Raw genomic sequence first — 9,830 nt, forward strand, 5'->3', positions numbered from 1 at the left:
GGGGAAAGGGAGAGGAGGAGGAGGGGAGGGGGGGGAGGGGGAGGGTGGGTGGGGAAAAGGTGGTGGGTGCGGATTAGCAGTAGCGTGGGACGTAAACCACGCTGCTGCTAAGAAAGTAGCAGCAGCGCGCTTTCGGTACAAGAGCTACTGCTAACCGGGACCAAAAGTGTGCTAGATTTGAAAATTAGCAGCAGCGACCTTAGAAAATCTGCGCTACTGCTACAGCTATAGCAGTAGCGCGGCTCGCGGCACCGCGCTGCTACTAAATGGAGTTGGGTGGGCACTGTCGGTCCATATTTGTAGCAGCGCGGGTTACGCCGAGCGCGCTACTGCTAAGCACTTGTCATTAGCGGGTTTTCCACACCCGCACTACTGCTAATTTGCAGCAGTGCTCCTTTTTGAGCCGCGCTGCTGCTAAGATTCTGTGTATAGGGTTTTCCCTAGTAGTGTCCCTTTCCCCATTCGTACTCCGTGGGTGCCAGAACACCCTCTCCACCCCACCCTCCCCCGTCCACCACCGTCCGCCACCCCATCCACCACCGTCCTCCTCCACCATGCCGGAGCAGATACCCCGACGCCGCCGTCCATTACAAGAGATCGACCTCTCTCATCCACGGCTTTGGACCGGGATCCTTGCATCCCGCCCTCTCTCTTCATCCCTGTCGTCGTCCACCTTGCCGGCGCCGCTCCTACGACCGTCTCGTCCACCACGCCCCGCCGCCACTTTCTACCCTCCTAGATCTACTTCCACGCCGCCGACAGCCATCGCTATCGCAGTACCATCAAATTCTCAGCAGATGCGTACACAGCGCCGCACCAGAGGCGGTACTCTTTCGTATCTGCTCAACTTATTTATCACAGCAAGAAAATAGATCGCCACTGCTTTACTCTGATTTCTTCTCTTGGTTGCGAAGTTGCCTTTGTCCGGTTTGCACCTTCAGATCCTCTATGGCACGCTCAACACTATACTCCCAATGCTTATGGTTTTCCCCTTTTATATTCCACACTAGTTAAATCACAGTAGACTAAATTTCAAAATTGGGTCAGTCGATTTTTCAGAGCTCGCCGGAGTTCGCCGGTGCAATCGAAGGGGCTCGGGTGGTTGTGGGGCCTCGCCGAATGAAGATTACTCGACGCGGGTTGGGGTTGGGGCGGGGGTGGGGGTGGCGGAGGAACACAGGCGGTGGGGGCCGGTGGTCCGGCCGAAGGCCCATGCGGTGTTCTGTATGGGAAGAATCAGAGACGAGGAAGAAGAAGGGTTAGGAGAAGTAGTATCTTTATCCAACCGCCAGAAATGGTCGAGAGACAGCTGGGAGTTGCATTCTTAATGCGCTCTGGTTCATCATGTGTGGGCACTGCGCAACCAACATTTTATTATCCAAAATCTGCTTGCTCTTCTTTACCATGTTCCTCTTCCGTTCTTCTTTAATATGTACTCTCTCCATTCCTAAATACAAGTCTTTGTATAGATTCCACCATGGACTACATATGGAGCAAGATGAGTGAATCTACACTCTAAAATGTATCTGGATACATCTGTATGTGATCCATAGTAAAAATCTCTACCAAGACTTATATTTTGGAATAGAGGGAGTATGATAGTAGTACAGTATGTTCCTTGTACTAAAGATGAGTAGGGACATTTGCAGTGTAGAGGTCTATACAGTCGGCTGTGATGGACACTTTGAGCCTCTTTGGTTCATAGGATCTTGTAAACATAGGAATAGGATTGGTAGTGGCCTACCCACTTGAATCCTATAAGAATAGCAAGGAAATGCGGGGAGCTGTGTCGCCTTTGAGAGTTACACTGATATTAACAGTACCGCACCTTCACTTGAAGAGAGCTGGTATCCGAAGCCTTTCCAGCCGTACCGGCAATACTAGCACATATATTCCAGCAAGTTCCACTTTGCTGATTTTACTCTGATGCTTAAGGTTTTCCCGTTATATCTACACTATGATCTATGTAGCTACTTTGTGTCGCACTAGCAGCAGTCCACTCTTGAAGCTAAACACCGCAATGGCTTACAAATTTGGCACCAAGGCATTAATTGCCATTTTGGATGCAATGAAACTCATACACTCCCCACCTGTTGATTCTTGTTCAGAATATGATCCTAATGACTATTCTAGACTCGAGGAGTCAAAGGCAGATGCCCTGTCCTGTTCACCCATCAAGGTGCCTGTTCTAATTTGGCAATGTTTTATTGATTGCGGGTATCTTGCATATGTTGTCTTGCATTTCTCCTACTTTGTTGCACCGCCATCTGCTTAGTTTACTCATCATATATGTCGAGATGCCATGCCCATCCATTATCAATACATATTCCATCTATCATCATACCATGTTTTTCCACTCAAATGTTGTTCTTGTGCATCAAACATCAAGAAGGAAGAGGTTGATTGCTGAACCTGAAGGAGCACCAGCAAAGTCCTTGAAAAACGTGGTGGTGCCGGAGAAATCAGACAACACCCCACTTATATTAGTTGTACAACTAGTGACACAAAACGTAGGACCAACTCCAGCAGACTATACCCATACTTCACTAGCCCCACCACACAGGACCTGCACTCCAGCAAAAGGTATACCGATTTCATTTGCCATAGCACCAGCTGTACCACAGAAAAATCCCACTCCAGCAAAAAGTACAACAAGTCCACCGGCCGATGACCTATCCCAACTGCAGAGACGGCCAATTCATGCAGATTAGAACCCCATTCCATTTATTACCAGTTTAAAAGATAATGCTTTCAATGTTGTTAGGGACTACGTGCATATATTCCCATCATGGGAAGATTATTGTGAAGACAAACACCATTTTCACATCTTCCTATCCGACTTACGTGTAAGTGCTATTATTCGTGGTTATTATTTTCCCGTTTTCTGCTGATTGAACACATCAATAATTTATATTACATTGTTGTAACTAGGCGAGGGTCAATCTGGATAGTCATGACGAGCAAAGCTTGATTGTGATTTTCAAGGAAGCATTGCAGCAGTATCGGTGTTACCTGAGGAAATCACACTTTAATGGCAAGTCTATAAACGAATTTCTGGTGAAGTCTCCTATGCTAAATTTAGAAGACATTGAATGGAAAAACCTTGTTATGCACTGGTCTCATTCCTAGAATGAGGTACTATCTATGAAATCACATGACAATTTGAACTTCTACTTTTCCGCATGTGCCTTACGGATCTTTTTTGCAGGAAATCTGCTCGAAGAAGAATTCCGGTTTGACAAGAATGACAGCATATCGCAAATATGATGCCCGCTGCTTTGCTCTTGTTAGTACTTATTGTCCTGTATCACTGTACTTGCATACATACCTGGTTCATTATGTGACAGCAGTATGCATGATAGCTTGCTTATCAATTGTTCGCTCCAAATTATCTGATCTGTATGAATGGTTACATTAGTGTACAATATATCCAATGCCAATGTTTTTTAGCTCTGCATTGTTCTTGTAAGTACCTGTTGTCCTTTATCAGTGTACTTATAATGACAGGTAGTTGTTCATTTACCATCACTCTATAGCTTATTCTCCTTTGCCCTCCATTTTCTACACATCAGGTCTATATTTACTCTTACCATGAAGTTGGTACTGAAGAAGTTTAGCTGTGCATTGCTCTTGGTTGTACCTTTTGCCTGTATCGCTGCACTTACATTTATAGCTACTTGGTTATGTAGCATCACTCTTCATCTTATCTTAAATATTCTCCATTTTTTCGTATATTATCACATCTATATTTACTCTTAACAAAATGTAGAATAAAGGCAATGCTTTTGAAGAAGATTATGTGGTAAACTTCTTGAATTGCCCCCCTCCCCCCATCAGCATGGACAAGGCCTTTATAGAGCCTGTCTTCACCAATAATGTAAGTTTGTCCATCTCAAGCCTTCAAACTTTGTTGTATATATTTGGTTAGGCATGACTGCAACAGCTGTTTATTTTTGGTGTTTGCATCAAATTGCTTGTTTAAATTTTATTATGTAGTTCATAAACAAAAGTTTGTCCTTTCTCAATTTAAGTTTTCAGTTGTACAACCAAGTTCCTTCTTCATACCATGTAAATTAAACTATACAGAGCAAGTGATCTTCTTTTGCACTGCATGTATGCTTTTGTTCTTCATCCGTAATCCAGTGGTGTGGTGAACCTACCCACTACAGCACAATGTCATATTCCGCAATGTCTTAACTATGAACAATGTCATATCATTCTATTATTATTTAAACCGTCTCTTTATTTGCCAATTTGAAATGGTATAAGTTGACAGAACACTAACCATCGATACTTATGAGTTCTTGATATGTAATCCAGTGGTGTCGTGAAGCTGCCAACTCCTTCACAATGTCATTTCCTTCCATGTCTTGACCTGAACAATACCATATTGTGTTAATGCAATTTTAAACTGTGTCACTTTATTAGTCAGTAAGAAATGTGATGAATTGTCAGCACTGATACTTTCATGTGCAATGTCATCTGTCTGCTTGTTTATCTTTCAGAGTGAGGAAGATATAAGTGTTGAACAAACGCAGTCTCATCATCTTGCTCAGCTGCTTGCACTAGAGCTCCCCAGCAGGGCTAACCTTTCTTGAACTCTATTGAAGTGCTGTCGGTTTTGTATATTATTTTGTCCGCGTGTTTATTTGCACTGGTGGCGATCTTTGATGCCTAGTGTATGTAATCTGCTGTCTGCTTGTGCTTTATTATCATAGTGGCGAACTTTGATGCCCAGTGGATGTAATATGCCGTAATTTCTTTATTGTATAGTGTAGGTTTTTTCTTATTCATGATGCTGCAGTTATTTTACTGTATATATATCCTGTCTTCGCAGTAAACCGGCCAAACCGTAAAATTACGGTACATAATCGGGCCGTCATGCAATCACGATGTAGGTTGGGCCTGAAACGTGCCGAACAGCTCACGGGCCGGCAGCAACCCGAAATGAACCCCGACCCATGATTGTGCGAATCAAATCACGGGCTTTTAACAGGCCAAAATTGTCTCGGTCCTTGTTTGGCCCAATTAGATATCGGCTGCGAGCAGGCCGGATGCAAACCGGGCCGTAGTTAGGCCCAACTATATGACGGGCTTTTAGCAGGCCAAAATTAATATAGGGCTGAAATGTTAAACGGGCCCTTAACAAGAATATCAGGCCGAATTACTAAGTGGGCCTTTAGCAAGTGGGCCCAAAAGCATAGTGTCCAGTTGATGGGTCGAATCTGATATGGGCCATAATTGAGCCCAAAGCCTCTTAAAGGGCCGGACCTGATCTAGGCCGTAATTTGGCCCAGAACGTGGTAGGCTTTTAACGGGTCGGATCTCATATGGGCCACTATTAGGCCCGGAGCGTGGTAGGCCATTAATGGACCGGATCAAATATGGGCCGGCATTTGGCCCAAAACATGCCAGCCAGTTAATGGGCCGGCCTACTAGGGTCCTCAAAATCTTGTGGGCCTACAGCTTGGCCGGCCCATTAATGTCGGCGAAATCTCGTGGGCCTTTAGCTGGGCCGTCCCATTATGATCCGCAAGAATCTTGTGGGCCTTTACCTGGGCCGGCCCTTTATGGCACAGAAAAATCTTGTGGGCCTTTACCTGGGCCGGCCCATTATGGCCCGCAAAATCTTGTGGGCCTTTAGCTGGGCCAGCCCATTATGGTCCGCAAAATCTCGTGGGCCTTTAGCTGGGCCGGCCCATTATGGTCCGCAAAATCTTGTGGGCCTTCAGTTGGGCCGGCCCATTTAAACTTGATGGGCCGGTCCAGGTGTCAACATATCATAGGCGCGTCTCGCCCATTGGATGAGTGACACTTGTGCCAACGCGGACCTGACACGTGTCTCCTCCAGCCAATGATGATTTTACACATGGAAGATCCACATTGGTCGGGGATGTTAACGGGTTATCGGATCCAAAACCCGACCCAATAGCTTAGTGGCGTTCCATTACGGTGGATGCCATGTGTTAGTCACCCTTAACGAAAGCACTTCTGTGACGCGCGATTTATCATCATGGAAGTGGACACTTCCGTGATGATAATTTTGGTAATGTCCTGGAACACTTCTACGATGGCACAGGTATGACTATCTTGATTCTGTCATAAAATCATCATGGATGTACATGCAAGACAGAAAACGTGACCTACTGTGACAAACATGTATCATCACGGAAGTGTATTTTTTTTGTAGTGCAAGTGACACCTAGCCAATCTAGGAGACACCACTCTTCAAGAAGTAAGAAATGGTGTGTTGATGATGAACTCCTTGCTCTTGTGCTTCAAATGATAGTCCCCCCAATACTCAACACTCTCTCATAAGATTGGATTTGGTAGAAAGAAGATTTGAGTGGAAAGCAACTTGGGGAAGGCTAGAGATCAAGATTTATGTGGTTGGAATGGAATATCTTGACCTCAACACAAGTGTAGGTGGTTCTCTCTCAGAAAATATGTATTGGAAGTGTATGCATGTTCTGATGTCTCTCTCCACGAATAAAGAGTGGGTGGAGGGGTATTTATAGCCTCCACACAAAATCTAACCGTTACACACAAATCACCGAACTCGGTGGGACCGATTCAGAGAACTCGGTGTTTCGGTGGGACCGACATGTCAACTCGGTGGGACCGATTTCATTAGGGTTAGGGCATAACGTAATCTCAGTGAGACCGATTACACAAACTCGGTGGGACCGATTTTGGTAATAGACAAATAGAGAGTTGGTCAGGAAAACTCGGTGGGACCGATTCACTTATCTCGGTTGGACCGAAACGTTACGAAAAGGAAACAGAGTGTTTTCATTGCAATCTCGGTGGGACCGATCGCTCATCTCGGTTTGACCGAAATGTTACGAAGGGAAACAGAGAGATTACAATCCCATCTCGGTGAGACCGAGATCCCTATCGGTGAGACCAAAAAGACTAGGGTTTCTGGCAGTGGCTATGTCAACTGAACTCGGTGGTGCCGGACAGAAAGAATTTGTGGGGCCGAGTTGGATATTTGGTGTGGGACATATGTGGATATGAGAAAGTAGTGGAGGGTTTTGGAGCATATCACTAAGCATTTTGAGCAAGCACCACATTAAGCAATGCCTCATCCCTTCTTAATAGTATTGGCTTTTCCTATAGACTCAATGTGATCTTGGATCACTAAAATAGAAAATGTAGAGTCTTGTGCTTTGAGCTTGAGCCAATCTTTTATCCTTAGCATTTTGAAGGGTCCACTTTCTAATCCATGCCATGCCAACCATTGGACTCTCCTGAAATATTCATCTTGGAATAGCATTAGCTCAATGAGCTATATGTTGTTAGGAATTACCAAAACCACCCAGGGATAGGTGCACTTTCAATCTCCCTTTTTGGTAATTGATGACAACATATAGATCAAAGCTTCGACAAATGATAAATAGTATTTGAAAAACATTGTCGCTTTGATATCGTAGTAACTATAAACACCCTTTGCATAAGAAGATAAGATTTCATTATCATTAAACTCACATAGGTAGGGAAGGTGTTTTTTAGGGTTCTTAGAGCAACAAGTAAAATCACAAATTTCACAAAGATTTCAAGCATAACATAGCAATTTTTTTATATGATCCCATAAGAGTCTCCCTTTTTCAGACAGACGGTAACGCACAAAATTAGCATGCTCATCTAAAGATTTCCCATCAACTAGGCTAGGTGCGGTTTTAGCACGAGCGCATAAGGATCGAAGATGATCCAAGTAGAACACTTTAGGTGGATCCATATCAATAGATTTTTAGCAAGCAAATATGCAAGCAAATAGAAGGCACATGGAAACACAAAGAAATATACATACAGTAAGAAGGCGAACGGAAAAAGGGCGAATAAAACGGTAAGGGTGAAGTGGGAGAGAGGAAAACGAGAGGCAAATGGCAAATAATGTAATGCGAGGGATAAGAGTTTGTGATGGCTACTTGGTATGTCTTGACTTATGCATAGACTTCGCAGCAACAGCGCTAGAAATCCTTCTTGCTACCTCTTGAGCACTTCGTTGGTTTTCCCTTGAAGAGGAAAGGGTGATGCAGCAAAGCAGCATAAGTGTTTCCCTCAGTTTTTGAGAACCAAGGTATCAATCCAATAGGAGACCACGCACGAGTCACCTCGTACCTACACAAACAAATAAGAACCTCGCAACCAACGCGATAAAGGGGTTGTCAATCCCTTCACGGCCACTTGCAAGAGTGAGATCTGATAGAGATAATAATACTAAGATAAATATTTTTGGTATTTTTATGATATAGATTGATAGTAAGGAAATTAGACCCGGGGGCCATAGGTTTCACTAGTGGCTTCTCTCAAGATAGCATAAGTATTACCAGTAGTGCAGAACCGGGCAATAGCACTAGTTCGTAAGGCCCTTTAGTGCCGGTTTGGTAACTGGCACTAAAGTGTAGGCACTAAAGGCCCCCCCTTTAGTACCGGTTCAGCACGAATCGGTGCTAAAGGGCAACCACGTGGCACGAGCCAGCTTTGGGGGCAGGGAGCCCTTTAGTACTGGTTGGTGTCACCAACCGGTATTAAAAGGTTGGGGGTTTTTTGGGTTTATGATTTCTTTTTCATTTAATTTTGTGTTTTCCATTTAATTCTTTTTCGTTTGCTGGTATTTTACGATACTACATATTGTACACGTTATGCATATATATAAATTGAATTTCTAGTAGAACCGATCATTATATATATATATATATACAATTTCTCCTAGTTGGTGCCTTTGGAGCCAGTGGCATTAGCCTAATTGGTGCCTTCGGAGCACGATAACAATTGGAAGTGGTTCATGGGGGCGGTAGCGGGTAATAGTATTCTCCTTTGGGATCTATGACCTGGTCGAGCAAAAATCCCGCTATTTCCTCTTGAATTGCTTCTATGCGGTCCTCTGTTAGGAGCTTCTCTCGCACCTCTTTGAACTCTTAAGAAGGAGATCAATATGCATGTGTATTAGTTGTGTAACTAGATATCGATAATGGTGTAAAAATTGTGAATAGTGTTCTGACAAACATACCCACTCCTGTCATTGAAATTTGCTCCTTTCGAACGCCATCATGCGAATGTTCTCGCAAACGTAGTATGCACACAGATTATTCCCCGGCGCATGCTTCAGGGCCTTTACGAGAATGGAATTTGATCAGATAATAATTAATCAAGCATGATAATTAAAGAGATGGCAGCTAGCTAGTACTACTTAATTACTTACCTGGGGTCGATACCATTTCAGATTTTATTTCCATGGGCCTGGAGTGACCCTGATGAACTTTGCCCAAGCCCTACCCGTCGTAAAAGAAAATGAATAAATGGGTTATTAAATATTTGTTATTAGGAAATGACGAACCAATTAAATAGGCTGAGATATAGTTAATAATGATTGAAATTACCTGTTGACTATCCCCTTCACGATGGTGTAGTCACTTGCTTTCTTAAGTAGTGAGTCTAGTACTTCAACTGTTCCTTCATCAACTTTAATGATTAACAAGATCCAGTGAAATTTGCATGCACACACGTTTGCATGTCTTAATTAAGCGGCCATATGTAAGCGAAAACATGCATTAAGCTAGCTAGTAGGCAAAAACAGAATTTTTAGTATAAGACAATGTGACTCACTCGAAGTTGTAAGGAAGTAGTATATCTTCATTGTATTTGAGGCGCTTGAAGAACTCTAGCATGCTTTCCTCTACACTTTTTTCATAATATGAATCTATTTTCCATGTGTATTCATTATTGGTATTTGGGTCAATGAACCCAATGCCATAGCATCCACCTTTTTTCATTTCATAAATCTTCATCCTGCATAATACCACAGAAAAGAATATAGTGAGGAT

This window comes from Triticum dicoccoides, chromosome 7A, assembly GCF_002162155.2.
Source record: "Triticum dicoccoides isolate Atlit2015 ecotype Zavitan chromosome 7A, WEW_v2.0, whole genome shotgun sequence".
Classification (NCBI taxonomy): domain Eukaryota; kingdom Viridiplantae; phylum Streptophyta; class Magnoliopsida; order Poales; family Poaceae; genus Triticum; species Triticum dicoccoides.